The sequence below is a fragment of the Anomaloglossus baeobatrachus genome, chromosome 3 (genome assembly GCF_048569485.1).
Source record: "Anomaloglossus baeobatrachus isolate aAnoBae1 chromosome 3, aAnoBae1.hap1, whole genome shotgun sequence".
NCBI classification, from domain to species: Eukaryota; Metazoa; Chordata; class Amphibia; order Anura; family Aromobatidae; genus Anomaloglossus; species Anomaloglossus baeobatrachus.
Window position 1 is genome coordinate 579,306,656 of NC_134355.1, and position 11,620 is coordinate 579,318,275.

Sequence of the window (11,620 nt, forward strand, 5' to 3'; positions counted from 1 at the left end):
CTGAACATGTTTTTTGTAAACAGCTAAAATAACAAAACTTGTGTCACTGTCCAAATATTTCTGGACCTAACTGTACTTACAGCGAAAAATTGGAAGGTTCATTTTGAATTTACCAAAAGAGATGTGGGAGACTTTCCAAATGTATATACAAAAGTGCAGTGGTCAGCTGAAACCATAAAAGCTATGCCTGGTACCAAAACAACACAGCTCATCACCCCTAGAACACCATTCCCCACAATGAAACATGGTGGTGGCAGCATCATGTTTTGGTGATGTTTTTTGGCAGCAGGACAGGGGAAAAGCTCAGAGTCGTGGGGAAGATGGATGGTAAAAAATACTGGTATATTCTTGAGCAAAACATTTTTCATCCTTTCAGTGATTTGAGACTGGAACATAGGTTCACCTTTCAATAAGACAATGACCCAAATCATACCACTAAAGCAACACTCGAGCAGTTGAAGAGGAAAAATGTAAATGTATTGGAGTGGCCTACTCAAAGCCCAGACCTTAATTCAATTGAGAATCTGTGGTTAGACTTGAATCACATTGGCATGTGGAAAGCTCATAGAGACTTATCCAAAAAGACGTGCAGCTGTAATTGCCACAAAAGAAGCTCTACAAAGTACTGGATTTAGGTGGGTGAATAACTATGTACCCTGCAGTTTTCAGTTATTTGAAAACACAAGACGTAGGCATGTTCTTTACCTGAACGTATGCAATCTCTCAAAAAAAAACGTGAAATTCCAAGTTGTAAGGTAGCAAAACCCAGAAAATGCTCAGGGGAGTGACTACTTTCGCAAGGCACTGTAAAGGCTCTCATACTTTTGTCACTCATAGACATGGTATGTTGGATCATTTTCCTCAATTAAAAATATGACAGAGACTAATGTTGTTTGATTTTCTTCATCCAACTTATAGGACTTGTGTGAAAATCTGATATAGTTTTATTCCAAATTTATGCTGAAATTTGGAAAATTCTGAAGGGTGCACAAATTTTAAAGCACCACTGTTGGTGCATGTTTATCAGCAAGTATTTGAGTTTTGGAAGCCATTCTGCTTGTTGATACAAAGATTTGTAGCTCATTTACTGTAACTTCACCACATTAGTAATGAATGTAATGTATGATTTATCAGCCAATCTCCACATATAATTCCTCTTTCTGGGCTAAAATTGGGATTTTGTGGTTTAGTTAGGCTGTACATATGAAAGAGAAGGAGGAAGTTCTCTACAGTAGATTGCCCTGATTCATGGGGAAATGACATTGTAGTACATTTTCAGAAAACTGCCAGGCAATAACATGACAAAGCATTAACTGTCTAAATTTCTAAAAGGTGAGTTTACAATATCAAACTAAAGTGAGAGAAAGGAGAAAGATGAGAGAGAGAGAAGACAAAGGAGAGAGAGAGAGGAGAGAAAGGAGACAGGGAGGAGAGATAGGAATGAGAAAGAGAGTAAAAATATTAGAGAGAGGAGAGAAATGAAAGCGCACGAGAAGAGAGAACCAGGAGAGAAAAAAAGAGAGAGCATGGAGAGAGAGCAAGGAGAAAAAGAGAAAGGAGAGAAAGCGAGGAGAGGGACAGAGAGAGAGGAGAACGAGAGGAGAGAGAGAGAGAGGAGACAGAGGATAAAGAGGAGACAGAGAGGAGAGATAAGAATGAGAGAGAGGAGAGAGATTAGAGAGAGGCGAGAAAGGAGAGAGTGCGAGAAGAGAGAGCCAGGAGAGAAAAATGAGAGAGCGGGAAGAGAGAGCAAGGAAAAAAAAGAGAAAGGAGAGAAAGCAAGAAGAGGGACAGAGAGAGGAGAAAGAGAGGAGAGAGAGGAGAGAGAGGAGACAGAGAGGAGAGATAGGAATGAGAGAGGAAAGAGATTAGAGAGAGGAGAGAAAGGAGAGAGCGCGAGAAGAGAGTGCCAGGTGAGAAAAAAGAGAGAGCAAGGAAAAAAGAGAAAGGTGCAATAGTGAGGAGAGAGATGGAGAGAGAGGAGAGAAATGGAGAGAGAGAGGAGAGATAGGAATGAGAGAGAGAGGAGAGATAGGAATGAGAGAGAGAGAGAAGAGATAGGAATAAGAGAGAGGAGAGATAGGAATGAGAGAGAGAGGAGAGAAAGGAGAGAGCATGAGAAGAGAGAGCCAGGAGAGAAAAAAGAGAGAGCGGGGAGAGAGAGCAAGGAGAAAAAGAGAAAGGAGAGAAAGCAAGGAGAGGGACAGAAAGAGAGGAGAAAGAGTGGAGAGAGAGAGAGAGGAGAGTGGAGACAGAGACAGAGGAGACAGAGAGGAGAGATAGGAATGAGAGAAGAGAGAGATTAGAGAGAGAAGAGAATGAAGAGAGCGCGAGAAGATTGAGCCAGGACAGAAAAAAGAGAGCGTGTGGAAAGAGAGCAAGGAAAAAAGAGAAAGGTGCAATAGCGAGGAGAGGTACAGAGAGAGAGAGGATAAAAAGAGGAGAGAGAGAAAGAGTAGAGATAGGAATGAGAGCGAGGAGAGATAGGAATGAGAGAGAGAGGAGAGAAAGGAGAGAGCGTGAGAAGAGAGAGCCAGGAGAGAAAAAAGAGAGAGCAGGGACAGAGAGCAAGGAGAAAAAGAGAAAGGAGAGAAAGCAAGGAGAGGGACAGAGAGAGCGGAGAAAGAGAGGAGAGAAAGGAGAGAGAGAGGAGAGATAGGAATGAGAGAGAGAGAAGAGAGATTAGAGAGAGGAGAGAAAGGAGAGTGCATGAGAAGCGCGAGCCAGGAGAAATAGAGAGAGGAGACAGAAGAGAGAAAGTAAACAGATGAAAAAAAGAGAGAGGGAAGAGATGGGAGAAAGTGGGGTGAGAGAGTAGATAGAGGTTAGAGGAGAAAAAGAGGAGAAAGAGGAGAAAAATACTTATGGCCTTGTGCCCACAGGGCATTTTTTCATTATTTTTTTCCTTGCTTTTTTTAATCAATAAAAAGCAAGGAAAATTCATCCCAGCAAAAGTCTAAGAGAATTGAGATGTGTTGTGCCCACAATGCTTCTTTTTTCCTTGCTTTTTTGTTGCTGAAAAAAAGAAACAACATGTCAATTGTTTCTGGGTTTTTCCCTGCTTTTTTCCCTCTCTCAATACATAAGAAGAAGCTTGAAAAGAAGCATGAAAGAAGCATGAAAAAAGCATGAAAACATGAAAAAAAAGCATGAAAAGAAGCATGGAAAAAAAAGCATGAAAGCATAAAAAGAAGCATGAGAAAAGCATGAAAGCAAAAAAAGAAGCATGTAAAGAAGCATGAAAAAAAGCATGAAAAAAGCATGAATAAAAAGCATGAAAACAAGCATGAAAAAAGCATGAAAGCAAGAAAAGAAGCATGGGGAAAAAAAACTTTTGTGCTGAAAAAAAGCACTACACTTAACAACCCATGACGTACTGGGTACGTCATGGATTGTGTGCAGTTAATCCCCGCCCCCTGCCGTGGGCAGAGGGCAGCGTTCTGCTCACATATCAGCTGTTTTCAACAGCTGACATGTGTGCCTGCTAGTCGTGGGTGGAATCTCTTCCACCCGCGGCCATTAACCCCTTACATCTCGCTGCCAAAATCTGGCAGTGAGATGTATATATGCACCGCCATGACAGTCACTTACCCCGCCCCCATCAGAAGTCACGTGACATGATTACGTGACTTTTGGTGGTTGCCATGGTAGCACAGGTTCATGTGATGACGCCTGTAGCTAACATGAATCACTTCCTCTCAATGCCGGAATACAGCCGGCATTGAAAGTAAAGCACCAAATCTGCAGTTCTCAGCTCTGTAGCTGTGATCTGCAGATAGGGCAGAGCGATCGGATTGCTGATTGCTATAGCCCCCTAGGGGGACTAGTAAAATAAAAAAAAAAGTTAAAAAAAGTTTTAAAAAATTAAAAAAAATAAAAAAACCTAAAAGTTCAAGTCACCCCCCTTTCGCCCCATTGAAAATTAAAGGGTTAAAAATATATACACATATTTGGGATCACCGCGTTCAGAAATGCCCGATCTATGAAAATATAAAATCAATTAACCTGATCAGTAAACGGCGTAGCGGCAAAAAAATTCCAAACGCCAAAATTACGTTTTTTGGTCGCCGCAAATTTAGCGCAAAATGCAATAACAGGCGGTCAAAACATAGTATGTGTGCAAAAATGGTACTGTTAAAAACGTCAGGTCGAGACGCAAAAAATAAGCCATCACTGAGCCATAGATCCCGAAAAATAAGAACCCTACGGGTTTTGGAAAATGGCGCAAAACGTACTGAACTTTTTTTGGACAAGCTTGTGAATTTTTTTTAACCCCTTAAATACAAGTAAACCTATTCATGTTTGGTGTCTACAAACTCGCACTGACCTGAGGCATCACATAGATACATCAGTTTTACCATATAGTGAACACAGTGAATAAAATATTCCAAAAACTATTGTACGATCACACTTTTTTTGCAATTTTTCCACACTTGGAATTTTTTTGCCATTTTCCAGTACACTATATGGTAAAACTTATGGTTTCATTTAAAAGTGCAAATCGTCACGCAAAAAACAAGCCCTCATATGGCAAGATAGACAGAACAATAAAAAAGTTACGGCTCTTGGAAGAAGGGGAGCAAAAAACAAAAACGCAAAAACGGAAAGTGCCCGGGGGCTGAAGGGGTTAAAGTAGCACTGAAACAAATCTACTTCTAAATTTACTCGACAAAATTCAATGATGTTTTTAAACCCCATAAACCAATGTACAGTATGTTAGTAAACTGGTAGGAAAATTACTTATTTATGCCTCACTAAGTTTTGCTGCTTTTCATTTGTATTGATCTTCTCAGGTGTTTTCTATGTCATTCACAATGCATTCTATATAACATATTACCTTCATTTTACAGGTCGCTACAATTAGGAGGATACCAAATACTGTATGTATAAATTATTGTGAGTTGTATACTTTTTATTTTATTTCAATTTCTTTAGTGTTTTTTTGTGACTTCTTGTAATCAGTGATGGGCAGACCCTGACTGTAAAAGTCCGGATCTGTACGGTTTCAAACTTACCCAAATGTCGTACCTGGGACTGGAAAATAAATAAAAAAAATGAAAAGTCAAGAAAATTAGAATGAAGCAAGTGCTTCATACTTACCAAGGCTCCTGTGTGGTTGTACACTGCTCCAGGCCACCCATTCACTTCCAGGACAGTGCTTTAAGCTCATGCATATGCACAGCTTTCCCCGCTCACTGGTGTTTGTGATTGGTTGCAGTCAGAAGCACCCCCAGCCTGTGTGACAGCATCTGACGGCAACCAATCACAAGCACTGTCTGCGGGTCTATATCGTCAAGTAAAAATAAATTAAATAAAGTAAAGTAAAAACTAAGTAAAATATCTGGCATAGGGTCTACCCATATTATGATATCCAGCACAGATAAAGCATATGGCTACAGGCTGCAGCCCCCAGCCATGCGCTTATCTTTGTTGTGTATCAAAATAGGAGGAATAAATAATTTAAAAAAAACGTGCAGTTCCCCCAATTTTGATACCAACCATAATAAAGCCCAACAGCTGATGGCTGGTATTCTCAGACTGGGGAGACCCACGCTTATTGGGCCACCCCGAGCCTAAAAATAGCAACGTGCAGCCGCCAAGAATTGTTGCATCCATTAGATGTGACATTCCCAGCACTTTACCCGACTCTTCCAGATTGCCCTGGTGCTGTGGGGTATAAGGGGTTAATAACAACCCACAGCTACTACTAAGCCCTAAATTAGTAATGGGGAGAGTCCAAACCCTTTTTTTGCATTTTTAAACGAAGAAATGTAGATTTTGTGTTGACATTTTTAAACCACATTTCTGCACCCAATGTACACCTCCTGCCAAAAAAAGTATCTTACCACATGTAGTTTTGATGCTTTCTTTGCCAGTAGGTGTAGTTTGGGTGCATGAATATGGTGTAGAAAGTTCATTACCAAATTTACATTTCTTGGTCCAAAAATGCAAAACAAATTGTTTAGATGCCATTTTGGTGCAGGTTTCTGCCAGGAGGTGCAAATTTGGTGCTGAAATGTCTGCACCTGATTTAAGCACCAAATTTGAACCTCCTGGCAGAAAAAAAAAACGTTTTAAATTTTTGGGCTAAGAGATGCAAATTTGGAGATTAAATTTTTACACCATATTCATACACCCAATCTACACCTCCTGGGAAAACAAACGCATTAAAACTGCATGGGGTATGATGTGGTAGTGATAAGATTTTTTGCCATTATTTGAGGTGTAGAATGGGTGCAGAAAAATGGTGTAGAAATTTGAGCACCAAATCTGCATTTCTTGGCAAAAAAAACTGTGGTTTGCAATGTCATCCGGACAACCTGCTGCTGGAGGATTTCAGTCACTTTGGAACAGCACACCATTTTTGCAAAGTCAGTGCAAACGGGAATGTTTGGCTGTAAGTTACGTAGGGTTTGACAGATAACTACCGTAAGTAAATTAGCACCAGGTGCCAGATTAACACCAATAGCTTGCAGGTATCTGAAAGTGTTCTCTAATTTTGATCTGTGTTTTTTTTCCATTTATCTCATTTACATATTAATGATGTGCTTTGGAATAAATTCAATTTATTAAAAAGGTTTAAAATACTGCGATTTCACTCATGTTAGGATAGAATCACATAGGACGACATAATGACAGCAACATTTAGGAAATTGTGTGTTGTTCTGGTGTTCTCTAATTTTGATCTCTAGTGTATATAAGACTATTTTTGCGGGAAGACTGACATTCAGTGAAAATGTTTTTTGTAATAAAGTTTATTTTCATGGCAAGAAATGATTTAGCAATTTTTTTGCAATTCATCTGACCACTATATATAAAAGACTAGAGGTTATGGTAATTGCCACTTTAAAAAACTGAAGTACCAAACTTTGTAAACAATAAAAATTGTCCAAAACTGTATATTGAATAGCCGTTTGGTTATCTTTTAGCTCATCCTATTTTCTAATAGTATTTAAAATAATTATACCATATATAACTTGTCCTCTTTTTTTCCATCTATCTGTCTTGTATGGCTTTTTTTATAAATGGAAGATAATACAGAGTTTATACATTCATATTTTCTTTGTACTTTGTATGTTACATCATATGTACATATATATTTATTCTAACCATTCTTCTAGAGGGATGTGTGCTGGCAAGTGTACTCGTTGTACTGGACTCTCCCTAATGTTACTGGCTATACTCTCTACTATTGCAAACCTTTTCCTACTGTTCCCCAATCTTGATGGGTCATACTTAAGAAATGAACAGATCAGCAGCTATGCGCGATTTCTTGCAGGAGTTTGGGCAGGAGGACTTATGGTAAGTAATAGAATATATGCTGTTGGCTCATTTGTTATCATGTGTGCTAACTTTGTGTGCAAATCTGGGGTTGTACAAACATGGGTTACAGTAAATTTTGAAGTCACTTTGTAGTTGTATTAACAATATTAACTGCCAAATGTCTTAAAATATATCGCTGGTTCACACTGTTAGTGGCTGCATATTTTTTTCCTGAATAAAGGGGATCTGGTAAATTCAAATCCACATCTCTTACGTCTGCTACTCAGTGAGAGTTGACAGACCCCCTCCCAACACAACACATCCAGCTGTGGCCGCGAATAAACTGAGTGACGTCACCGTTAATCGCTGAGGCGCATTCTCTGTCGGAAACTCACAGTGGGCAGTCATGTTCTATGGCTGCACGCTGTGCCTTCAGATGTATCAGAGATGGAATCAACGTGGGACCTCATGTGGATTACGTCAGACCTGGGTGTTTGGGGTTAATGAATTGATGAAAGAGTGTGTTTGTGATTTTTTCAGTGTTTATGTGAATTTCTTTACACTTACAGTAATGGGGGAGTCTCATAGACACCTTCCATTACTAATGTAGGACTTTGTGGCAGCTGTGAGCTTCCATTAACTTTTATTACCCTGATTGCCACTACACCAGGGCAATCAAGAAGAGCAGGGTAAAGTGCTGGAATTGTCGCATCCAATGGATGCGACAATCCTGAGCAGCTGCAGGCTGCTATTTTTTTGGCCTCCCCAGCTTGAAAATACTAGCCCTCAGCTGTTGGACTTTATCTTGGCTGGGTACCAAAGCTTTGGGGGACTGAAAGCCACTTTTTAAATTATTTATTTAAATCATTTTTAAAAAAAGTCGGGTGCAGTTCCCCCTATTTTGATACACAGCTAAGATAAGCACAGGGCTGGGGGCTGCAGCCTGTAGCCGTGGACTTTATCTGTGCTGGTATCAACATATAGGAGTACCACATGGCATTTTTATAATGTATGTATTTATTTTACACCAATATAATGCTGACAGAGAGAGTGGGGGCGCAGTCTGACTGCAGACAATTAGAGATGCTACTGGGTAAGAAAAATAGTGAATATGTGTGAGGGATCATTAGCAGCCCCGAAAGAAGGGCTGCAGCTGCTGGGAAACTCAGTAAGTATGTCCTGCTATAACCATATTGCTTCCTTTTTTTTATTTCCGGGCTAATCACAGGCATTTTCCAATCTTTTCCGATAAAGATTGCTCACTTCTAATTATAAGACACGTGACATTGAGTTGAAGTGGATCGAAACCCTGTAAGTGGAGTATAGTAGAGGCACTAGATACCATAAATATGGGAATCAGTCAGTGTACAGATGATAAAGCTGCCTTGGTTTGAGGAATCGATTAGGACAGTAGTAGTGTGGAAGTGTTCTGTAGGAGTTACAGTAATACATTTTACATAAAGAGATATTACTTAATCTCAACCACTTACGAGAATTAATGCGATGGAGAACATTTCTCACGTACAGTAATTGCCAAGGAATATAAGCTTGAACTGTTGAACTGTTCTGATACAATGTGGCCTTCGTATTGCCTCACACAAAAATATAAAAATAACCCAGATACTTCACAAAAATATAGTATAAGTTTGATTTTAACACCTTACTGGCCTGAGCCATAATAGTATGCATAACGGTACAGTAATGGTGCACACACTGGAGCTCAGCCGGCATGATAATAATAATAATTACAATTTTGCACTAACAGTGATGAATACAATGAAGTGTTACAGAGGATTCCAGCACAATACTGGGATATAAAAAAGGCTAAGAAAAGTTTAAAAACCAAACAATATTTGTATATTCGAACCTACCCAATGAATAAAGTTAACATGTCATGAATTGTTTTCCAAATTTTCAATACAGAGTGTAAATGAAATCATGCTATTATGAAATACAACTCTCCTTCAGAAAACAAGTCTTTGTATGCCCAAATAAACCAGTTACTGCCATAGGCATAATGAGACATAACTGAGATAGGAGATGGCAACTGTTACTTCGGAAATGATATATGGATAGAAAAGGGAGGATGGGGCGGAACTCTGCCTCTAGCTCCTCCCTCTGCCTCTAGCACCTCCCTCTGTCTATAGCCCCTCCTACTGACTCTAGCACCTCCCTCTGTCTCTAGCTCCTCCCACTGACTCTAGCACCTCCCTCTGCCTCTAGCTTCTCCCTCTGCCTCTAGCTTCTCCCTCTAGCTTCTCGCTCTACCTCTAGCTTCTCCCTTGCCTCTAGCTTCTCCCTCTACCTCTAGCTTCTCCCTTGCCTCTAGCTTCTCCCTCTGCCTCTAGCTTCTCCCTCTGCCTCTAGCTTCTCCCTCTGCCTCTAGCTTCTCCCTCTACCTCTAGCTTCTCCCTCTGCCTCTAGCTTCTCCCTCTACCTCTAACTTCTCCCTCTACCTCTAGCTTCTCCCTCTGCCTCTAGCTCCTCCCTCTGCCTCTAGCTTCTCCCTCTGCCTCTAGCTTCTCCCTCTGCCTCTAGCTTCTCCCTCTGCCTCTAGCTTCTCCCTCTGCCTCTAGCTTCTCCCTCTGCCTCTAGCTTCACCCTCTACCTCTAGCTTCTCCCTCTGCCTCTAGCTTCTCCCTCTACCTCTAGCTTCTCCCTCTGCCTCTAGCTTCTCCCTCTGCCTCTAGCTTCACCCTCTACCTCTAGCTTCTCCCTCTACCTCTAGCTTCTCCCTCTGCCTCTAGCTCCTCTCTCCGCCAGTCATCATAGAATCAGTAACAACTGTATCTGTAACAACATCTCCTATCTCAGCAATGGGAACGTCTTCACTAAATATAGATTTTACCTTAAAATTGATAATCTTCATAATGACTTATCAATTCTGTTGGAGAAAGAAGCAAATTTGTCTGATAAGATATATTATGACATTGCTGATTTTCATGTGTACTATTCATTGATTTTAGAGATAAATTAAAACAATGTTCGCGCTTTAAGTTTAAACATTTTTGTCTCGAAACCAATTTGGCTGGAGAATAGTGTGTTGAGTCACGGGCACATTGCCTTTCCGTCTTTCACCACTTCAGAGCCCATTATCGGTTCCATCCATCCCTGCAGCAGAATTACCACAAAAAATCCCCAATTTTTGTAAAAAAAACCCTAAATAATAAAAATAAAATAAGTCCAGTTCAAAGCATTCCTTTGCAGGCATTAAAGGTTTTTGTCCTGTAAAAAATGTAAAGTGTGCCGAAAAAATGAATAACAAAATAAACATATTTAACAAAAATAAACATATTTATTTCTTGTCAAACCAAAAGTGTAATTTACTGCATACATTGCCCGTGTAATAAGAGGTATACAGATATACTGTGTATTTGTCCAAGGCTCTCCTAGGGAGCCATCAATCAATCTGGCTGTTAGGCTCCCCCTCTCCTGCTTCATTGATTGACAATGCTGGCTTCATTTGATCATCTGGGTGGTAATGAGGCGCTCAGTGTGTCTGTGTTGATTGTTTGTAATGTGTTTAGTTTTATACAAAACTAGCAGTAGTACCAGGCGTTGTCCGATATAGTAACTAAGTGTCTCTCTCACTCTCCTTCTGTGTGTGTGTCTCTGTCTCTGTGTGTGTCACTGTCTCGGTGTGTCTCTGTGTGTGTCTCTGTCTGTGTGTGTGTGTGTCTGTCTCTGTGTGTGTGTGTGTGTGTGTATGTGTGTTTCTGTCTGTGTCTTTGTCTCTGTGTGTCACTGTCTCTGTGTGTCTCTCTGTGTGTCTGTGTGTGTCTTTCTCTGTGTGTCTCTGTCTATGTGTGTGTCTCTGTCTGTGTGTGTGTCTCTTTGTGTGTCTGTCTCTGTGTATTTCTGTCTGTGTGTGTGTGTGTCTGTCTCTGTGTGTGTGTCTCTATGTGTGTCTTAGTGTGTGTCTCTGTTTGTGTCTCTCTGTGCGTCTGTCTCTGTGTGTTTCTGTCTCTGTGTGTCTGTGTGTGTCTGTGTGTCTGTCTCTGTGTCCCTGTGTGTGTCTGTCTCTAACAATATCATATTACCTGAGACATAAGCATCTTATACTAAGAATGTCCTTCATTGCCACCCTATAGCAACCAATCACAGCTCCTATTAATGACCTGTAGCTCCCAGCTTCATTCACTTTAATGTAAGCAGGTTTTTTGGAGAATAACTGTAAATAGCGGGGTACATTTTTCCCCTCAAAACATAGTCTATGACGTTTCCTGAGTCAAATGGGGCATCTGTGCAAAATGTTGTGATTGTAAATGTGACGGTGCGGATTCCTTTAGTGGACATACACACACAAACATACATACATACACTGACACACACACATACAGTTAGGTCCAGAAATATT